The sequence below is a fragment of the Bombina bombina genome, chromosome 5 (assembly GCF_027579735.1).
Source record: "Bombina bombina isolate aBomBom1 chromosome 5, aBomBom1.pri, whole genome shotgun sequence".
In the NCBI taxonomy this organism is placed as follows: domain Eukaryota; kingdom Metazoa; phylum Chordata; class Amphibia; order Anura; family Bombinatoridae; genus Bombina; species Bombina bombina.
Window position 1 is genome coordinate 630,205,219 of NC_069503.1, and position 21,863 is coordinate 630,227,081.

The 21,863-nt window shown below is 34.6% G+C and overlaps 1 protein-coding gene across 3 annotated transcripts in view; it reads right to left on the minus strand.

Moving 5' to 3' along the window:
* LOC128660660 (poly(rC)-binding protein 3-like) overlaps positions 1 to 19,452 on the minus strand; it is a 282,926-nt gene extending 263,474 nt beyond the window's left edge. The window contains exon 1 of one of the 3 annotated variants that reach the window (XM_053714597.1): positions 18,930 to 19,408. The gene's annotated coding sequence lies outside the window, so the exon portion shown is untranslated. Of the gene's footprint in view, positions 1 to 18,929 lie in introns of all 3 variants that reach the window. The other 2 variants (XM_053714595.1, XM_053714596.1) reach the window with 2 other exon arrangements.
* Between the last annotated feature and the right edge of the window lie 2,411 nt (positions 19,453 to 21,863).

A 21,863-nucleotide genomic window follows, 5' to 3' on the forward strand; every position in this document is an offset into this window, starting at 1 on the left:
GGATGCTGCTTCCGACCCACTCCGCTTTAGTTCCACCTGAAGCGGAAGTTAAGAAGCAGCAGTCCTAAGACCACTGCTCCTTATCTCGTCTGCCACCTCTGAGGTGGTGGACAGCAATCAGTCCGATCGAATATGATCGTGTTGATTGACACCCTCTGCTAGCAGCCGATTGGCCGCAAATCTGCAGGGGGTGGTATTGCACCAGCAATGATAAATGCCAATAGCGTATGCTGTCGGCATTTATCGATGTGCGGCGGACATGATACTCTACATCGTATCATGTCCGTCCGCACAATAATAAATTGACCCCATAGTCTAGTTATTCACTTTGGAAGGCACAAAATTGCTGAAGATACATTTTACAAGAGAATGATAGCAGAAATTTTGGAACATTTTGAAAGATATTGTAATTTGTTTATAAACCCAAACAAGAGCAGATTTATGACAGATGTGCCATGTAGATTTAGTGAGACCTAAATAAAAAGGAAATGAAAAGCAAAAAAAAAAAAAAAAAGATTTTCAATATTCTAAAAGCTGCTTAAGCGGAGAACAGATGTATCAACTTAAAAATGTTGTACACATACTGAAGATTTCCAGTTTTTTAAATGTGGAATGTTTACTAAATAAACACTGATACACAATATACTGTTGATAATTTACAAAAAAATTTAACATATGGAAAAAAAAAAAGTTTTAAATATATCTTACTGCAACCATTGCCAAAAAAAATCTTTCTGACATGATACTATTTGTACATTTAAAAAAAAATATAATTACCTCAAAATTCTCTATTAATGTAAAGAAATGAATGTTTGTAAAATATTCTTTCATTTGACAACAACCGGTAGATTATGTAATGAATGGCAATACACTAAACAATTGGTTACACTATGTTATACAACAAAATTGCATTTGTGTACTACATTTTGATAAATAATAGCATGAGAAGTGTAGTTGAGAAGCAGTGGCCTACCTCACAGTCAGTGTAGCTGATGCACTTTGTTAACGCCTAAAAGACAATATCAACATTACAAAGAATTAAGTAAACTAAAACTGCACTTTTTCAGAACAGCACCATTTTAGATTCTGTTTTTAATGTTGTAATATCATTTCTATAGACAAGTCTTTTATGTAGTAGTGAGAGCATTTTATGACAGGAACGACAAAATATAGGTTGGTAGATAACAATAAGTGTGTACTGTAGAGTATGTCGGAAATAAACAAATTAAGGAAGTACAGAACTATTGATAGTTGTCAATGAAAAGGGACTAGATCAGGCAAACCCCCAAAATGTTTAGTAACATATAGGAAGAGTTTAGTTGTTCTCATATGGTGCATTTACAAATGGAATGTCATATAGCACAACAAAATGAAATGTATTGCAAAGAAAGCAGGAGAGGAAATTAAGGAACTGGCTGCAATTTTTTAATTACAAAGGAGAAAGAATAGATGGGAAGGTAAATAGGGAATAACCTGTGGGTGGGACAGGATGATGGGAGAGATGCCAGTTATTAGGGTGTTATAATCTATCATCAAACCTGGATATAATGGAAGAATGAATATGTATAGTACATCATTGCTTTTGGAAAGGTTTATTTGTATGATGCTCTAATAAAGATAGTAGCAGGGTATAGTAGGGGTGGAATGTTTTATTTGTAGTTTAATGTAACATAAGATTAGTCATTTCTGTATCACAGAATATTTGAAGTATTCTATTTTGAAAGGAAGGTGTCTACTTTCATTATGGACTTCTGTACAACGAAGTGGTTAGAGGATCATTTGTAGTTATGAATCTTAGAAGAAATTACAATGAACAGTGTACACTTTTTACAAAAGAATGTGCAACAAATGTGAAATATGTGCAAGTGGGGAGGAATGTAAATGAGAGTGCAGGAATCATATATTGTGAAATTAGCGAAGGAAGCAGCTTGAGGAGTATCTGAAGGAAGCTGTTGAGCTAAAAGTACATAAAATTCATAAAATATTTCTGTTTTATTACAGGAATTCTGAACAAGTGGGAGAGTTAAAAGTTGCACATAGTTTTAATGAACTGAAGATAAATAAATTAGGAGGAAGGAAAACTAAAAGGTGGTACTTGGCATAAGAACACATTTGGGCTTTGTTTTACTTTTAGTGGATACAGCACTAGTGATCAAAAAGTTTGAAAAGTTAAAAAAAAAAAAAAAAAAAAGGTAAATGGCTACATTTTTGATTGTGAGGTATAACAGAGAAAACAAAATGTAAGCCACAAACTGGTCCTTTTGTAGTCATGTATTTAGGTTCCCTGCTGCCCTGTCATATTAGGGTCATATGTGGTTGTTGCATTTATATACATAGAAATCAATGACTAATATCATCACACATAGAGTGTTTAACCATTAGTCAACAACATAAGGAGCATAGTTTATGTCATATATGTCAGTCACAAAAATAGCAATATTTATTCCCTTCAACAATTTCCTCTTTCTGTGCACTGTATTTACAAAGTTCATCAGCCATGCTCAAAAAAAGAGGGACAATGTGGAGGATCAGGAGCACTGGAGAATGCATTCCTGACATTAAATGAAGATAACTAGATGACTCACAGGGCTCCTAATGAGTGTGCATGATTAAGTCACCATCACCCTGTTAGATAACATTGCACTCTGCTGCTGTGACTTAGCTCATAGCTGTACCTTCTAAGCCACAGCTTCCTCCTGCTTGCTATCTTCAAAAGAGATATCAAACACCCTGCCAGGATGCTCCTGGGGCAATTATTGCCAAAAAGAGCCTTTAGGCCCACTGATCCCGAACCTGCTGCTTAGTAGACTCCAAGATGTCTGCATTGGATGAATAAAAAAAATAGGACCAGCTCAAGACATTGTTCGGACCCCCAACTGTCTGTCCACTGCATTTGAAAACCAGTCATAGTTTGCATTTGCACAATCTCAATAGTTAAAGTTTGGTAGATTGAAGTTCACTTCTGTCATATGCCTCCTGGGTTTAGTGATGCTACCTGGTCCACCTGTAAGAACTTCCACTGGCCCTGTCTGCACCTGTATGGTGGCTTCTCTTCCTGTTTTCTGACTTGGTGACTTCCAGGGGCTACAATCTGTTAATCTAATAATTTATTGGTGAATTATCAACAGATTTAATTTAGATTTTGATATAATGAAAATTGAAAATTAAGTGGGAAATGGATATATTTATGCCAGAGTTTAAGCTCTCGTTTGAATGTGAAAAAGCAAAGAACTTTCTTGATTTAAAGGGATATAAAATGGTCTGTTTCATTGTTGTAATAAACAAGCACTAATGATTAGTGGGTTATACTTAATAGAAATCATTGCAATATGTACTATTAATCATTTTAGAAGGAATTTACCTTTTCTTTCTTTCTTTCTTTTTGTTGAAAACTTACATTTTTCAGGGTCCATTATTCCCTGCAAAGCCCCACAAGGGGGATGTGGTCTCTACATTAAGGCAAAGGAGTAACTTTTCCTTTATCTATACTAACTCCAGTCAGTTTCTTGCCCATGCTTAGTAGATAACTTGTGCAGCAAGTGACAGTACAACTTTAAGGACCACTCAATGCAGTAGAATTATTGCATAATTAACAAGAACATTATAAAAAGACAAGGCAATAACACTTACTGTGAATTTCAAATAAGTAGTAGATTTTTTTCTGACAAATTTATTTTTTCTCTCATTTTCTGCCCCCCCTGTATCATGTGACAAACATCAGCCAATCACAGACAAGTATACGCATACCCTGTGTGCTTGTGCACATGCTCAGTAGGATCTTGTTCCCCAGAAAGTGTGAATATGAAAAGATTGTGCACAATTTGATAATGGAAGTAAATTAGAAAGTGTCTTAAAACTTCATTCTCTTTCTGAATCATGAAACTTTATTTTTACTTGAGTGTCCCTTTAAAGATCTATAAAGATCTATAAAACAGGGCTCCTTTAGAAAAAAAAGAGTTACATCAAAGTAAATGTTTCGGTTGATGATTGCCACCAACAGAAGGACTACTCCGTTATTTTTAGGGGCACATATTTGGGGGTCAGAGCCTCTTCATTAACCATGCTAGTTCCTTTGGACAATATAGAATTGAGATTGGTCATGAGTTATTTGGAAAAGAAAAAAAAAAAAAGAGGCAGATTGTGTTAAAAACAGCAAACAACGTACTTGTTCTATTGCAAAATGAGCAATAAGAAATTACCAGTGTATGACACTGACTTCAGTGAGGTGAGGGATAATCTTACATTTTATAGTCACATGATTTTTTCACAGCAATCTCATAGGGGTGGCCAAACGTTTCTGGCTCCTAAATTTATATGCTGGCTCCTAGATTTTGAGCAAATTTGTCAAGCCCTGAACTAATGCAAATGTGTCACTTTCTTTGTACTGTACCACTTTTTTTCAGCTTTTCAGAATTTGTAGGGACAGCTAGAATGAGGACTCTACAACAAGTTTACTCAGCCTTTCAAGAATTCTAAGCCTTTGAAAAATGGCATATAAAATAAAATACCTAAGGAAACTTTAACTATGACTGTACTGCAGAACCACCATAATAGGACAATAATTTCTGCAAATAGAATTAGACTAGAATGTTGAAGCATGTATTGTCAGACAGGGACTCACCTGCATAATCATGAAAGCAAAGAGCATTTCAAAAAAAATAATAAGAGCATTCAATACAAAGACTTGTACTTTATTTTAAGAAGAAACAGAAAAATATTGCTTTAATGTTTGTTTATTTTAAACAAAATAAAGGAATATCATATGTTCAAGGGTTACAAGAAATCAATGGCATAGAACCTGGGTCTAAATAGATAATAGAAAATGTGTTGTAATTGATGTTAGCTTTAAAATATGCAAGTCTTTAAAAATATGCATTACTTCTGCAGGAATGATTCTTATATAGGGACAGATTACAAGTGGAGCGCAAATTTGATAACCAAATTTGAAAACATATGTCTCAAAATAAGGCTGTCACCATTTTTAGTAAATCAAAGTAATTATTGTTTGTACAGGGATTATGTATAATTGTTAAACTGCATACTTTGGATTTTTCAAAAAGGGCTGCCAGTATGCCTTTATCACAACTATGTTGGATTTGTGTGATTCAACATATATGACAATTCTTATTGGCTGTTATATGCAGACCAGTGGCAGTCCTGAAACGTAATATGTGGGGGTGGCTAATTGGCACGGCTAATAAAGGTGGTAAAAAAGTTTCAGACACATCACACATACTATATGGGGTCCTTTACAGCTCAACAGGGAGGCTACACATTCATTTGGAGGTGCATAACAACTCCCAGCACCCCCTGTTGCAGACCCTCTCTCAGCCACTTGTCCAAATCCAATCTATGTCCCAGCAGCTGGCAGACCCTCTGCCAACTACATGGCATGCTTACATCAAAGTAGACCACAGGCCCAGCAGCCCTCTTTATAAGTCACTATAGCTCCTCTTACAACCTTTTACTTAAAGAAAAACAGATCTTTGGCCCTGCAGAGTCTTTAAAAGCCACACACCCTCATCAGATCATTCTATATACCCTGAATGCCCCTATTTAAACTGCATACCCTTATCAAACCCCCCAGAAGCCCTTTTGTGAACCACATACCTACATCAGATTCTAAACCTCAAATACCCTATGTCATTATATATATTAAACAATTTGGTCTCAACGTCCTATAATCTCTTTACATCTGGGGATGAGCAAAGTTTCAATTCAAGGACCACTAAACACAGAAGAACATCATAATAAAAAATGGATAGTAAAAATACAATGCAAAAGCACTTTTTTTTTGTTTTTGTTTTTTTGTTTACAAATGTCATTTAGTTGCATTTTCCTTCCCCCTATATCATGTGACAGACATCAGCCAATCACAAAATGCATACATTTATATGCTGTGAATCTTGCACATGCTCAGTAGGAGCATGTGCTTCAAAAATGTGCATATACAAAGATTGTGCACAATTAGATTATGAAAGTGAATTGGAAATTTATTTAAAACTGTGTGCTCGATCTGAATTATGAAAGTTTAATGTTGACTGTCCCTTTAAATGAATATATAAACCATGCCCATGATATATTTCCTGTGTTTTTAATGTCTGAGTGAGGACCTAACCTGTGACATTATCCAAAACATTCTGCTTTTGAGTATATTATGATAAAAAAAAAACTAATTATCAAAATTATGTGAATATGATATCAAAGTCATATGGAACATTATATTCAGATTCTACTCTGCTTTATTTCGATAGTGGTATGCACACACAGATACAATTACACATTCATACGATTACACTAAGACAAAATAATGAAACACACAAAGATACATGTATAAACAAGTATATATGTATGGATAGATAGACAGATAGATAGATAGATAGATAGATAGATAGATATAGTCATAGAAATACTCACACGAACAGACACATGCATGCACGTACACACACAGACACACATCTTCATTAACTAAATGCATTGAATAAACCTTAGCATCTCATTTAAATCCTATTGTCCATGGATTTCCTGCTTAATGCTAAAACCCAAGTGACCCATTTTTCTACACTAGATACTTTAACAAAATTGGGAACGACTGAAAAATACATACAAACAGTAGTCACAGAGGGTTATTTTTTTTTTATAAGCGGTTCTTACAGAAAAAGATTAAAAATCTGCTGAGCATTTTAAAATACATGATAATATATAATGCAAAATAAAATGGATATAAAACTCCTTACAACACCCTATGAGATTGTCTTCAAATGTATTATTCAGCACTAACCACTGAAGGAAGTCAATACAGACATTATTACTCAAACCACTTAAATGATAGAATGGCCAAGAACAGATTGCTAAGTAATCTGACCCTGGCCCTACAGGTACTTAAGGGACTAAAACTGTCTTACAGTGAACGCTAAAATTATCTTTGCAAATCAGAGAAAACAAATGACCATATTATTAGTATTATTACTAGTAGTAATAATAATAATAATAATAATAATATTGTCTACATGAGTTTGGATTTTAAAGGGACACTGAACCCAAATTTTTTCTATTGTGATTCAGATAGAGCATGCAATTTTAAGCAACTTTCTAATTTACTCCTATTATCAAATTCTTTTCATTCTCTTGGTATCTTTATTTGAAATGCTAGAATGTTAGTTTAGATGCCGGCCCATTTTTGGTGAGCACACTGTGTTGTTCTTGCTGATTGGTGGATAAATTCACCTACCAATAAACAAGTGCTTTCCATGGTCTGAACCAAAAAAATAGCTTAGATGCTTTCTTTTTCAAATAAAGAAAGCAAGAGAACAAAGAATAATTGATAATAGGAGTAAATTAAAAAGTTGTTTAAAATTGCATGCTCTATTTGAATCACGAAATAAAAAATTTCGGTTCAGTGTCCCTTTAACATTTATATTTTTAAAACAATGTTAAGATTTAAAAAGACTAGTTTTAGCTATTTTTGTGGTTTTATAAGTTTGGACAATAACAATGACGAATATGTTTTTTGTTTTTTTTAGATTTTCCCTTGTGACACTAACTTCTTGACTAGAAAAATAGTATTGAGTTATTACACATTAGGAACAAGTTCTGATTGCTCAAGGTAGCGGTAGCGCTTTTTTATTTTTTTGGAGGGTTGTATATCAATTTAAATTGGTATTTGTGACCTTCTTAGGTTCCTATCTTCAGGGACAGTAAACACATTGAGATTCTGATATAAAATGTTTAATTATAGGCAGAAAGAACACTTTAAAATATACTTTCATTATTTATTTCCCCTTTTCCTGTAATTTAAACTGTGGGCTTTCCAGTTCCCATATGTTCTTGCAAAGTAATGCACACCACCATATTAGAACCTCGGTTTCCCTTATTTCATTTTTTAGAATATAGGGCTTTAAAGCATGCTAGACAGTTACTTTAACATTGCACACAGATATTTTTTGCACAGTTTATCTGTCCCAAAATGTCCTCAGCAGAAGAGACTTTAACATCTAACTTTCAACATGATGGCTTCCATTACTTTATAGAAAGTAAAGTACTTTATAGAAAGTAAAATGATACACATATTTCTAATATTTAAACCGATAATATATATATATATATTTTTAAATACACCTACATCTACATATTATTCTTAGGGTAATCTTTGCTTTGGATACCTAGCATGCATGACCAAGCTTTACAAAGAGAGATAAGAATATCAAACACAAATTTTATCTTGGGAAAAGTTTATGTTGCTATGTAGTGTTCTATATGTGAAACAGAGACTCTTACATTGCAATTTACCCCCCCTCTCGCAAATATATTGTGTGATTTCTCTCCATGCCAGTGAGGTTATGAATATCAGGTCCCATGTCACAGCTAGTGCTCTACATTAAATAAGGATTCTAATACATACATGAGTGGCAGGTTGTTGCCATGGAAATATCATACACCTGTCATCTAAAACATCTGAATTTAGTTTTTAGGAATAGTACGCTAAAATAGATGTACATACATATAAAGCCCATTAGAAAATCATTCCTGATACCTTGGGGCCAAATGCTTGGTGACTACACTATTTTAGGTAGATCATTAAGTGTGATGTGTGGAATTTTTGTCAGCTTGCCCACATGCAAATGGATATCACAACAATAAAAAGAAACCAACAAATGCATTCCACAGAATTTATTTTAGTTTGTGAAATATCAGAACTGAAAACTGGTTCAAATGAATGCAAAATATGTCAACTGTAATTATTGACAACAAACGCTTGTGTAAATTTCTGAGGTACCTAGATGGGCACAAAGCCTCTATATAAAGGAGTGGATGCCACTCTTTCAAACAAAGGTCCTTGTCTTCATCTGTTAGATGATTGCTTAACAGCAGATTAAGAACCTCCCTTTAAAATATATGTGTCTATTGTCCGTATAGTATTCAGTTGTTATTGTGAGCATCTGGCAGCTGCTGCTGAATTTACAAAGCAGTGTGTTGTTTTGTTTACATTTACTGTTTTTTTATGGGATCACACATTTTGGTTTCTTAATGTAAACAATAATGATATTTTATTATATACTTTAAAAGGATCATTTTGATAGCATAAACATTTTATAGTTACTTCTGTATGCTATATTAACCACACTAAACTACATTTTTTTTTTCTTTTATCATTCAGATAGAGCATGCAATTTTAAGCAACTTTTAATTTACTCCTATTATCAATTTTTCTTTGTTCTCTTGCTATCTTTATTTAAAGAGCAGGAATATAAAGCTTAGGAGCCAGCTCATTTTTGGTTCAGAACCTGGGTTATGCTTGCTTATTGGTTTGCTAAATGTAGCTACTAATAAGCAAGCACTATCCAGGATGCTGAACCTAAAATGGACTGGCTCCTAAGCTTTAAATTCCTGCTTTTTAAATAAAGATAACAGGAGAACGAAGAAAAATTGATAATAGGAGTAAATTAGAAAGTTGCTAAAAATTACATGCTCTATCATGAAAGAAAAAAATTGGGTTTAGCATCGCTTTAACCCCTTTACGACCAGCGCCATACCCTGTACAACGCTGGTCGTTATGCCCGTAAGGACCAGCGACGTACCCTACTCTGTGGCCCTCTCTTCATCGCACAGCGGTGGTGCCAATTGTTGGTGGGTGGGAGTGTAATGAGGGAGGTGGGCGGCCCATTGCTGGAGGAGGTGGGAGGAGGACGGGAGTGGGTGGGACCGCTACGCCACGCAACACGTTAGGGTAAAAAAAAAAAAAACCCGGGAAGTGACGGGGAAGGAGGGAGAAGGGAGTATCCATTGAGGGAAAGGGATCTGGGAGGGGGGAGGGTAATGAGGGTGACCAGCTACACTACAAAAAAAAGGGTATTTTACTTTTTTTAAAAAAAAATTGCCTAATTTGCTGCAAACTGAGTACTGGCAGGTAGCTGCCAGTACCTAAGATGGTGGCAAATAGGTAGAGGGGGGAGGGTTAGAGAGATGTTTGGGGGGGATCAGGGAGGTTGGGGGGTAAGGGGGGATAATACACTGCAGAAAACCTAAAATATATAAAAAAGCAGCCTTTTATTTTAGTACTGGCAGACATTTTGCCTGTACTTAAGATGGGGGTGACCTTTTGGGGGGTGGGGGAGGGAAGAGAGCTGTTTGAGAGGGGTCAGGGAGGGATCGGGGGTGGGATGTGTCAGGTGAGAGGCTGATCTCTACACTAAAGCTAAAATTAACCCTACAAGCTACCTAATTAACCCCTTCACTGCTGGGCATAATACAAGTGTGGTGCGGCCTAATTACCAAAAAGCAATGCCAAAGCCATATATGTCTGCTATTTATGAACAAAGGGGATCCCAGATAAGCATTTACAACCATTTGTGCCATAATTGCATAAGCTGTTTGTAAATAATTTCAGTAAGAGACGTAAAATTGTGAAAAAGATAACAATTTTTTTTACTAGATTTTATTTGGCGGTGAAATGGAGGCATGAAATATACCAAAATGGGCCTAGATTAATACTTTGGGTTGTCTACTAAATATATATATATATTTTTGATAGGTAAATATAAAAAGGCTCTATTTCTGTTTAAATGTAGTGATGGCAAAAATGCTCTGGTCTTTTGGGGAAGTTTTTGTCTGAAATGCCCGGTCCTTAAGGGGTTAAGGACACAGCTTCAACTTACTCAATGGTTTCATGATGGAATAAGCCTTTTATTGGTCATTAAGTGGTTAACCCAATTTGCTGAGAAGAATTTGTATGGGCACTTTTTCAAGATTAGATAATGGACAGTAAACGATAAAATTTTCCCATTAGTTATGTTTTTTTTGGTTGCATCCGAATAATTGCATTTTAAAATGTATTAAATGCTTTTTTTGTGGTGTTTTTTTTTTTGCTTGTTTTTTTTTTTTTTTTTTTTTATTCGAATGTTCCTATGCAGAAAAAAAACTTATTTTTCCTACTTGTGGGTTGTTATGTCCACCAATAAAGAAAGGGAATTTGTATTTATCAGCCAATCAGCACCCTGGAAATGAGTTGCACACAAACATACAGTTCAATATCAGTTTAACATTATTTTCTTTGTTCAAAAATGTTTTAACATGTTTAAATGTTCTTTAATAAGCAAACATATATTTATTTTTATTTTTTTATTTAAAACAGTGCACTGAACCAAGCAATACAGGTTTATATTGCAACACAAACAGTCTCCAGATCTATACTTCATTTGTAAAATAGTACAGCTTGCTCGGCCAATCAGAAATCTGGAAAGCTGAGTATTGCTTTCAAAAGAATCGTGAGACATTGCCCCAGTCAGAGACTGAGAAAGGCTTAAATAATGTTTGCAAACAAATGTTTGTGCTGTAGCATAATAGACCCAATTTGTAAGGTTCACATAAAAAGTAACGTTTAATGCATGGCATAAAAATATCCCTAGTTCTCATTTTAATCTTCTCTCTTAGAATACAGATTTATAAATATATTATTAAATAACTAGTCCTAAAGCCCGTTCACACGGGCCATTTTTTGCAGTACAGCGGTCCCACCCCTTGCGCTTTCTCCCTCCCCCTCTCTTTTGCTCTCTCCCCTCTCTATTTTGCTCTCTCTCTCTCTCCCCCCTCTCTCTTGAGCTTTCTCTCTCCCCCCTCTCTTTTGAGCTCTCTCTCTCCCCCCTCTCTTTTGCGCTCTCTCTCTCCCCCTCTCTTTTGCGCTCTCTCTTTCCCCCCTCTCTTTTGCGCTCTCTCTCTCCCCCCTCTCTTTGGCACTCTCTCTCTCCCCCCTCTCTTTTGGGCTCTCTCTCTCTCCCCACTCTCTTTTGCACTTTCTCTTTCCCATCTCTCTTTTGCGCTCTCTCTCTCCCCTCTCTTTTGCACTCTCTCTCCCCCTCTCTTTTGCTCTCTCTCTCTCCCCCCTCTCTTTTGCTCTCTCTCTCTCCCCCCTCTCTTTTGCTCTCTCTCTCCCCCTCTCTTTTGAGCTCTCTCTCTCCCCCCTCTCTTTTGAGCTTTCTCTCTCCCCTTCTCTTTTGCGCTCTCTCTCTCCCCCTCTCTTTTGCGCTCTCTCTCTCTCCCCCTCTCTTTTGCGCTCTCTCTCCCCCCTCTCTTTTGTGCTCTCTCTCTCCCCCTATCTTTTGCACTCTCTCCCCTCTCTTTTGCGCTCTCTCTCTCTCCCATTTCTTTTGCGCTCTCTCTCTCCCCCATCTCTTTTGTGCTCTCTCTCCCCCCTCTCTCCCCTCTCTTTTGCGCTCTCTCTCCCCCCTCTCTTTTGTGCTCTCTCTCTCCCCCTCTCTTTTGTGCTCTCTCCCCCCTCTCTTTTGTGCTCTCTCTCCCCCACTCTCTTTTGTGCTCTCTCCCCCCTCTTTTGTGCTCTCTCTCCACCCCTCTCTTTTGCGCGCTCTCTCTCCACCCCTCTCTTTTGCGCTCTCGCCCCCCTCTATTTTGCGCTCTTCCCCCCCTTCTCTTTTGCGCTCTCTCTTCCCCTCTCTCTTTTGCGCTCTCTATCCCCCTCTCTCTTTTGCGCTCTCTCTCCCCCCCTCTCTTTTGCGCTCTCTCTCCCCCCTCTCTTTTGTGCTCTCTCCCCAATCTCTCTTATGCTGGCTCTCTCCCCCCTCTCTTTTGCGGTCTCTCTCCCCCCTCTCTTTTGCTGTCTCTCTCCCCCCTCTCTTTTGCTGTCTCTCTCCCCTTCTCTCTCCCTTCTATCTATCTCTCTCCCCTCTCTATCTCTCTACCAGTCCCCTCTATCGAGCGACCGCGCCCAACCACGCCCATTTCACGCCCGGCAACGCCCCTTTTGCGGGCATTCACACATGACCACGCCTCTTCATGTCGACCTCGCCCCTGCTCACGCCCGGCCACGCCCACTCGTGCCGCGGCTGCAGATCAGCTAGGGACTCTAAAGGCCAGGTGTGTTTGTCCTTGTGCTGTCTCTACTGCGCATAACAGCTTCGGACAAACACACTTGGCCTTTTATTATATAGGATGTTGGTGCTTTAGGCATTCTAATGTTATAAAGATAATTTAAGCTTTCAATATAGTTTTAATAATCTGCATCCTAATAATAGTTCTAGGTGCTAATAACATTTTACTACAAGCAACAATAAACAGACACACCAGCAATGCAGATACTGTCACCATTTTACCCTAGTGGCTCTCATAGAATCCCAAAGCTATTGCTATAACTTGGGAGCTAACTCTGTGCTTAAACATCTCAGCTTTTGGGTGTCTCAGATAGGGCTGTCTATGTGTTCCAGTTTCATCTGTATCATGCATAACATAAAGCCTAACGTATCTTTAGATTATCTTGCTGCTATTTTTATATTATAAACAATATTTGTTAATAGTAATATTCTATTTTGTTTGTGGTGCATACAGTCTACCTATTTATGTGCTTTCTCTTCTCAGATCCTTCTCCTTTTCTAATCCTCTCCCCTCATGCACACTTTAGCATATAAGCTCTCATGCCCATCTGTCCTGTGCATCACCCTTTCGGAATGTGATCTACATAAAATGGAAACAGGGCCTGCTCAAGACATTGTACTGCCTGGATCCAATAATTAAATTATGCTCCACCCCCATTTCTCTGTCCACTACAATCTAAACCCAACCATAGTCAGAAGTCTCAAAGAGTATATCTCAGCAGATGGAACTTTAGTATGAGAGCATACTGAGACCCAACAAATGGACCCCATACACAAGTAATTTATCTTACAAAACACTATAAGCCAGAATATACTTTCCCTATGTGACACTGCCTGGGTCCCATGGTTTATCTGATCCAATTATAGAGCCAGCTCTGGATGGACAGTGAAGGAGGACACTGTACCCTTTCATTATTTATATAAATATTTGGTGATATTTTTACCATATCATCATGCATCTAATGTCAACAGATCATGTTGGACCTTTTTCACATAAATAATAATAAATTACTTATCAAAATATGTGGGTGATATTTTACATCCACGTCTAAGATTATTTATTAATATCCTGAATTCTATGCAATGTATAAAAATTGTATCACTCCTTATAGCAATCACACAATAAGAGTTATTCAAGTTAGTTAGGACATGTCTCAAAGATTTCCTTTGCAAGGCAGATTTGAATGGCTGAAACAGAGATTGTCTACCAACAACTATAAACTTAAAGGAACAGTAAAGTCAAAATTAAACTTTCACGATTCAGTTTTAAGAGACTTTTCAATTGACTTCCATTATCAAATTTTGCAGTCCTTTTAATGCACATTTCCTGAGCATGTGCACAAGTTCCTGTGATTGGCTGATGTTGGTCACATGATACAGAGGGCCAGAAAATGGTGGAGAAAATGAATTTGCCAGACAAAAAATCTACTGCTTATTTGAAATTCAAAGTGTTATTGCATTGTCTTTTTTATTATACACTTGTTTATAATGCAATTGTACTGTGTTTAGTGGTCCTTTAAAGGCACACAAAAAATCAAAACTTTATTTACTCACTCAGCTAAAGGATCTGTTCAGTCAAATAAACTAAAAATGAACTGCTTCAAATCAACCTTTATCTTGGAATATGGATATACCTGTTGCATACATACACATTCAGTATTAGAAATGCCTTTCCTCTTACGCATTTCACATTATGTAATCACACTTTGTCATTTAAAATTGAATTCCCCATTAATTAAATAATGAAAATTAAATTTTGTAATATACATTATTTCTTTTTCTTGCTTTTGTTATAAAATGCCTAGCTTTTGCAGTAAAAAATTGCTTGTCCTATACTCCCTAGAAAAAAAGCAAATTCTGTTACCTCAGAGTACACAAAGTGCCTGAACCAGATACATATGTAGCCATTTAGGACTAAAATTAAACTTTTATGATTCCCATAGAGCAGGCAATTTTAAGCAACTTTCTAACTAAGTATAAGTCCTATTATCAATTTTTCTTCGTTCTCTTGGTATCTTTATTTGAATGTAAGCTAAGGAACCGGGCCATTTTTGGTTCAGCACCTGTGTAGCACTTGCTAATTGGTGGCTACATTTAGACATCAATCAGAAAGTATTACTCAGGTTCTGAACCAAAAATGGGCTGGCTCTAAGCATACATTCCTGCTTTTTCAAATAAAGATACCAAGAGAACGAAGACAATTTGATAATAGTAGTAAATTAGAAAGTTGCTTAAAATTGCATGCGCTATCTGATTCATGAAAGTCTAATTTGGACTAGACTATTCGTTTAAGTGTAAATGTGTTGTACACTATTTTCGCCAATAATTGTTTAGTATGTGAAGCCGGGTTAGGGAATTTTGTAACATGATAAAGAAATATTAAATCCAAAAATGTCCTTTTGTGATTCAGACATAACATACAATATTTAAAAAGTTGCCAATTTACTTCTATTATCAAATTTGCTTAGTTCCCATGGTATTCCCATGGTGTTGAAGAGATACCTAGGTAGGCATCTGGAGCACTACATGGCAGGAAATAGTGCTGCCCTCTAGTGCTCATGCACATGGATAACATTCTTGCAAAACTGCTGCCATATAGTGATCCAGACACGTGCACGCTCCTTAGCTTATGTACTTGCTTTCTAACAACAGATACCAAGAGAATGAAGAAAATTTGATAACAGAAGTACAATAGAAATGTATTTAAAATGCATGTTTTATCTTATCTGAATCATGAAAGAAAAAATGTGAGTTTCAGTACCACATCTCAAGGGAAAGTGGGAACAAGCAATATTATTACTTCAATAGTTATTTTACACAAGTAAAGAAAATAAATCATCAATATATACTGCAACATATTTTCATGACCATTCATTTATGGGAAATTCAGTTTTTAGTTTAATGTCCCATTAAGACAACTTTAATAGCTACTAGCCAGACAGAACAAAGGCCCAAAGTACTTTTCAGTAAGTTGTAGGGCTTCATTTCACAATAATATCTCCCTGAACATGTTAGTGCTGTAAACAAGTGCCCTGTTGATTAATTCATTTCTAATCATCAACAGAAGTATTACATCCATCCAGCGTAGAGCTTTTCAAGAAATCACTTTATAGCAACATTGTCTCTAGAACCTTTGTGAACCATTAATGGAACAACAGTGCTGAAACAATTAGGTGTATGTAGTATTAACCATTTAATGAACTGATTGATTTATTAAAGAAAGGAAGTAATAAAAAAAGATTTTAAAAAGCATATATAATGTATTATAATGCATATAAGTGCATGTATTATTAATGAAACCTACAGAAAGAAAGTATCACACAAGAAAGAAATGTAATGGTACCCAAATAAATGATCTACTTAGATAAGACATAGAATATAAACACTAGTTATTAAAAAGTGATTGGTTGTATGGCGGTAAAAAAACGTCAGAATTTGCTTCCATCGTCAGCAGGGTCTATGGAAGAGTTTAGAACAATTATCCCATTGGACGGAAAAATACAAAATGATATCGCTTTCCTATTCTACTACCTTCCGATATACACAAATATTCATTGTCGAAGAAAAACTATGGTAGTACAAGACAGTCTTTCATTGCTTTTGAAAGGACATAACCATTAGCGTATCTTGCAGCTGACAACAATGTCATCTTTATTTGCAAAAAACAAAATGGGCAGAAATCCATCTCTCAGTCAGTACTTTTCACATATCTTCTCTGAGTGACGTAAAATTATTTCAACCACAAAGACATTTCAGTGTAGCTAAACAGAATATCTATTAGTTACCCATATTTCTTTTTTGTGTGTTTTTATATAGTTTATAAAAAATATCTAGAAGACACTTATTCTCTATCACTGAGCCTGGAGTATTTCTGGAATGAACTACAAAGTTTTTTTTCACAGTCTGACCTTTGCACCAGGCAACACCTCAGGTTAAATGAAAATGTAGATATATATTTGTTTTAACTTAAAATGAATTATGCATCAGTGTATTACTGCCATTTTATAGTAAATTTAATTATTTCTAAACAAAAAGTATAATTGCTGCAATTTTTAATATATTATAACTATATTTTTATGTATAAAACTTGTTAGGTAATTATTTTGAAAACAGCAACACAAGTTTTGGCAATATATGTGGGTGATATTGGACAGACACATGCTGATTATATTACATTATATATATATATATATATATATATATATATATATATATATATATATATATATATATATATATATATATATATATATATATATATATATATAAATAAAATGCAAATCCCAAAATAGCTTTTCCATAATAGCTTTGATGCATGTTTCCTCATATTTCTAACTTAAAGCATACAAATAATTGAAATGATAAAAATACAGGTATTAAAAAAATCTGAATATGGTGAAAACACTAGAAAACAAAAAAATAAAATAAAAAGTGATTTAAGTATCAGAATCGTTACAAATTTGGAGAGATAATAGGTAATACATAATAATAAAAAAAAGACAACATTTCATTTTAAGACTGGTGTATTCAATACCTGTTTTTATATGCTCTTTGAATATATGTTTGTGAGGGATAAATAGCATTGAAAACAAATCTTAATAAAAATAAAAGTTTATAGTAAACAACATTTCAATGCATGACTGAAATTTGAAAAAAAAAAAAAAAACTTTGGTAAAGGTTTACTGGGTACATGTTGGAATTTTTAAAGTGATGGAAAATTATTTCAAATGGCAAAATAATAAAACGTTTATTATTTTTTTTTAACTCAGAAATAGATTTCTATTTTTTTCTGGCTGTTCCAATGCGTCATGTAGTGTATTACTTTTAAATGACATGTGGTGTTTTCAATAGGAAACACAGTATAGTTTGAGAAACCTACAGACTAGATATTTGAAGTAGGAAATTCCCCTCTGTGACACATTTATCTGTGTTTGATATAAGAAAAACTATTGTATCTGTTCCTAGGACTTCCACCATTGTTTTTTGAAGGGGGCTAACCTGCTACAGAAATTAAATAGTAATGATTCAATGTAATTATTAGCATAAAACAATGTATTTCATTATTATCTTTTACTTTTCACTTAAATATTGATGTATAATAAAGTTATGGTAAAGATATCACTTATAAAACACTTCTTCTTGCACCTTACACTACTTTTAGAGCACTTTTTATGTCCATAAATGTATTAAATACAAACAATATCCAAAATATATTGATGTATGTGTGTATATATATATATATATATATATATATACTCAAGAAACAACAAATTGCAAATTAATCCTAACATATAATTGTATTTTTTTAAACAAAGTTGTAAGTGACATATATCTATTTAGAAGAAGCTAATAAGATATTTAATGAGGAAAACTATAAGTAACAGTAGAATCATAGAATCATAACAGCATTTTAATCCCTTGTTAGTGGGAGGCCTATGTGTACTTAGAAGTGGAATCTATATGAAAGCATGAAAGTGCAGATATAAAAAGTAATACACAGACACGTGTATATATATATATTTATATTTATTTATTTATATATATTCAAAACAATCATCTGGTATTTCAACCTGTTAATGCACACATAGTAATTAGTCATCATTCAGTAGCAATGTTTCTTTAATAATTACTTATCTCTGAGCATCTGCCAACAAATCTGATCCCAATGTCAGATATATTCATTGATTGTTAGCAGCCAGACACTGGCACCACCAAGCAGTGATTGTAACAACAACACACAATACATTATAGCACTAGTAGTTAATACTCTGTTAACCTCATCTCTGCCAATAAGGCCTTTAGCACAACATCCCAATGCAGTTTGGTCACAGCTACGAGGTTATTTTTATTTTCTCTGTATATGTTGTTAACAATTTTTTAAGCATAGACAAAATGAAAATAAGAAGCTGCCAAAGCAAACAGAAAACATAAATGTTGACTGAGAATTTAACACTTCCATTCATTGCTCTGTGTGAAAAGATGCTTGATTTACAGAGATTCCCTCAAGAAATACCTTTATGGACAGATAGTACAGTTAAAATCACTAACCTGCTCAGTAAGAGTTCCTGAACAATGCTCTTTCTTCTGCACGGTCACACTGAGTGCAGTCCTCCTATGTGTCTCCTGATTCCTACTGAGGACAGATGGCCAGGAGCCCTGAGCCTTTCTGGAATGAGGCAAAGCTTTGCTTTTTTTTTTTTTTCCTTCTCTTGCTTAGCCCCTGGCAGATAAGCCTGAGTCAGGCACAGTGATCTCACAACACCCCCTCCACCAATCATTTCAATTAGTGCCACATGAGAAGAGCTTCTGCCCAAAATCTGCTTAGGAGAGGGCCAGAGGGCAGGGCAATCTCCTTTGCTCAACAATGACCAGAAGCTGCTATAAATATAACAAACAAAAGCTCTGTCAGGGCTGGGAATGTGATGTCCTAATCCGATAAAACACTATACCCAACATTCAGAGAGAAGCACTTTAGCAGCACTACTCTTGGATGCATTTTATGTGTTAGCTTGTAATCTGACAGAAGGATGTTGTGTCTTTTTTTTTTTTTTTTAAATCCATACAGCAGAGTCACGAGTAAGCGTGCATTAAAGATGTTATCCTTCTCGCTATTAAAGCTCAGATAACTGTGCAGGGCTGGGTCACGCTTACGTACGCTCATTTACTTCGATTGCCTCGCACAGATATCAGCATTACTCTATAGGAATCAGTTTTCACTAGAATTTACAACACTGGATAGTATTTATATTTTTTTATGCTCAACTTTGTCCTTTGTCCTGTATTTACATTTCTAAAACTTTATAGATTATTTATTATATTTAAACATTATTGTTTTGACAGAAAATAAATATTTTAATATGACATTATTATAGTGTTTAAAAAAATAAATATAGTTTATTTCTTTGAGTAGCATTTCATTATGTTTACTTTTAAAGATGCCTACAACTATTTATAATGGCATTTAAACATTTAATTGATACACATTGTTAAAAGCCTATCATTTAATTAACAAAACACAAATAAAGCAAATCCTCCATGATCTCTTGCAGTTTAAATATTTGTGAGATGTTAAGGTTTATTGTTTTTTTTTGTTTTTTTTAAATCAATTAGTGTGCATTGATTACATTGAGAAGTTACCTGTTAATTAGTTACATGTTTCTATTTCCTAAAAAGGCAATGAAAGATTATTTGTTAGTTTTATGCTAATTATATAATATCACATGAGGGAATAGATTATGTGCATTCTGATACAGGGTAAAGTAAGACTTCAAAATCAGCTATTTCTTTTTTATATGTGAAAACAAGTTTAATATATCAGCTTTGAGAAGGAAAAAAAAAACATATTAAATGTTCTTTCTAGTACTTTAAAACTAAATTTAACATTTTACAGATGTAATTTTATCAGGGTACAGGATAAAGCAAAGAGGTGTGTATGCAATATCAAAATTCTTTATCCACAAGAAAAAGAGAAATTTGCAATGTTTTAAAGGCATATGGCTGTTCAGATGACAGCTGTTTTGTTGGTGCTGTGTATTGTTTGTTTATGGGGGATGTGGAGTAGTTTCCATTTCAAATGCTTTTTGCAGCCTTGGAAGGTGGTATTTCAGAAGACAATACCCACTATGCTACAGGGGGTATATGTCAAAAGACAAAAACGTGAAGTTAACAGAAGGCAGGACAGCAGGTCCTAGCATCTACTACATACAATTATATTATATTTGTTGTATATTGTAAAGGTCAAAGGGGATTCGTGGCTTAAACAGATTACAAGAACACTGTTGCCATCAAAATTAATATATATAGTTCACTCATATTTAGTAATTGTTTTGTGTTTATTTATTTAGAAAGCAAAAGAATATATATATTTTCAATGAGTCACACACACAGATTGTTTTTGGTCTCTGAATCTTAATTCTTTACAGTTTTAAAATAAAGATTTCCCTATTTGAATGCAGTATGTCATAACTATTTAACAGAGGAGGAGGTATCTGCATCTGACCTACTTTTTAAGTCTGTGTGCGTGCATGTGTGTATATGTATGAGAGATAGAAAGAGAGCAAGAGAGAGAGAGAGAGACAGAGAGACAGAGAGAGAGAGAGAGAGACAGAGAGACAGAGAGAGAATTAGGATACATCTATACTCTGAAAACAAAGACTACAATGTCAGCTTGTAAGGAATGAATAAGGATCATGATACAGTTATTACTATTGCTGTTAGCACACAACAGACAGTTTACAGAATTATTTTGATGGAAGCAGAAAGAGGAAAAGGCTGAGTTATGTTAGTGAAATAATCGTGTGAGTCACTGAAGCATAATTAACCGCTACTGCAAACTGTAATTGAAACCCATAACTTATATCCCTCCTGCTTCATCTATACATCACACATAAAATTCCCAGTTTGTTTCCATGACCTCATTCATGATTATGGGATGTCATCTGTGATTTAATAACATTCCGCTGGATTAATGAAGGCACTCCACTCTAAAGGTTAATGCAAACAATATCACACTGCTAATTTTGCAAAACAAACCAAATGCTTATGGTAATGTGATTAAAAAATAGAGGCATGTGTCCTATTAATATTTTAAATTTATTTACTGGTATGTAAGAATAACATTGAGAAAAGATTTTAATCATGTGGTATAAATAAATAAATAAATAAATAAATAAATAAATAAATAAATAACATTATACACACAAAGAATGCCAAAGCATTATAGAATTAAATAACTGTGTATATATATATATATATATATATATATATATATATTGTAGAAAACAATTACGTATTTAAGACTATGTTTCCAAGTACTATTATTAAAATTATTATTATTAAAAACAATAATAATATATATAATAAAAATAATATGAAATAATTAACATACACCTTCCTACATATATACTTTTTTTGAATCAGAAATCCCTAAATATAAATTTGAGATTGATGTCTTTTGAAACTATTTATCATTTATAATTGAGT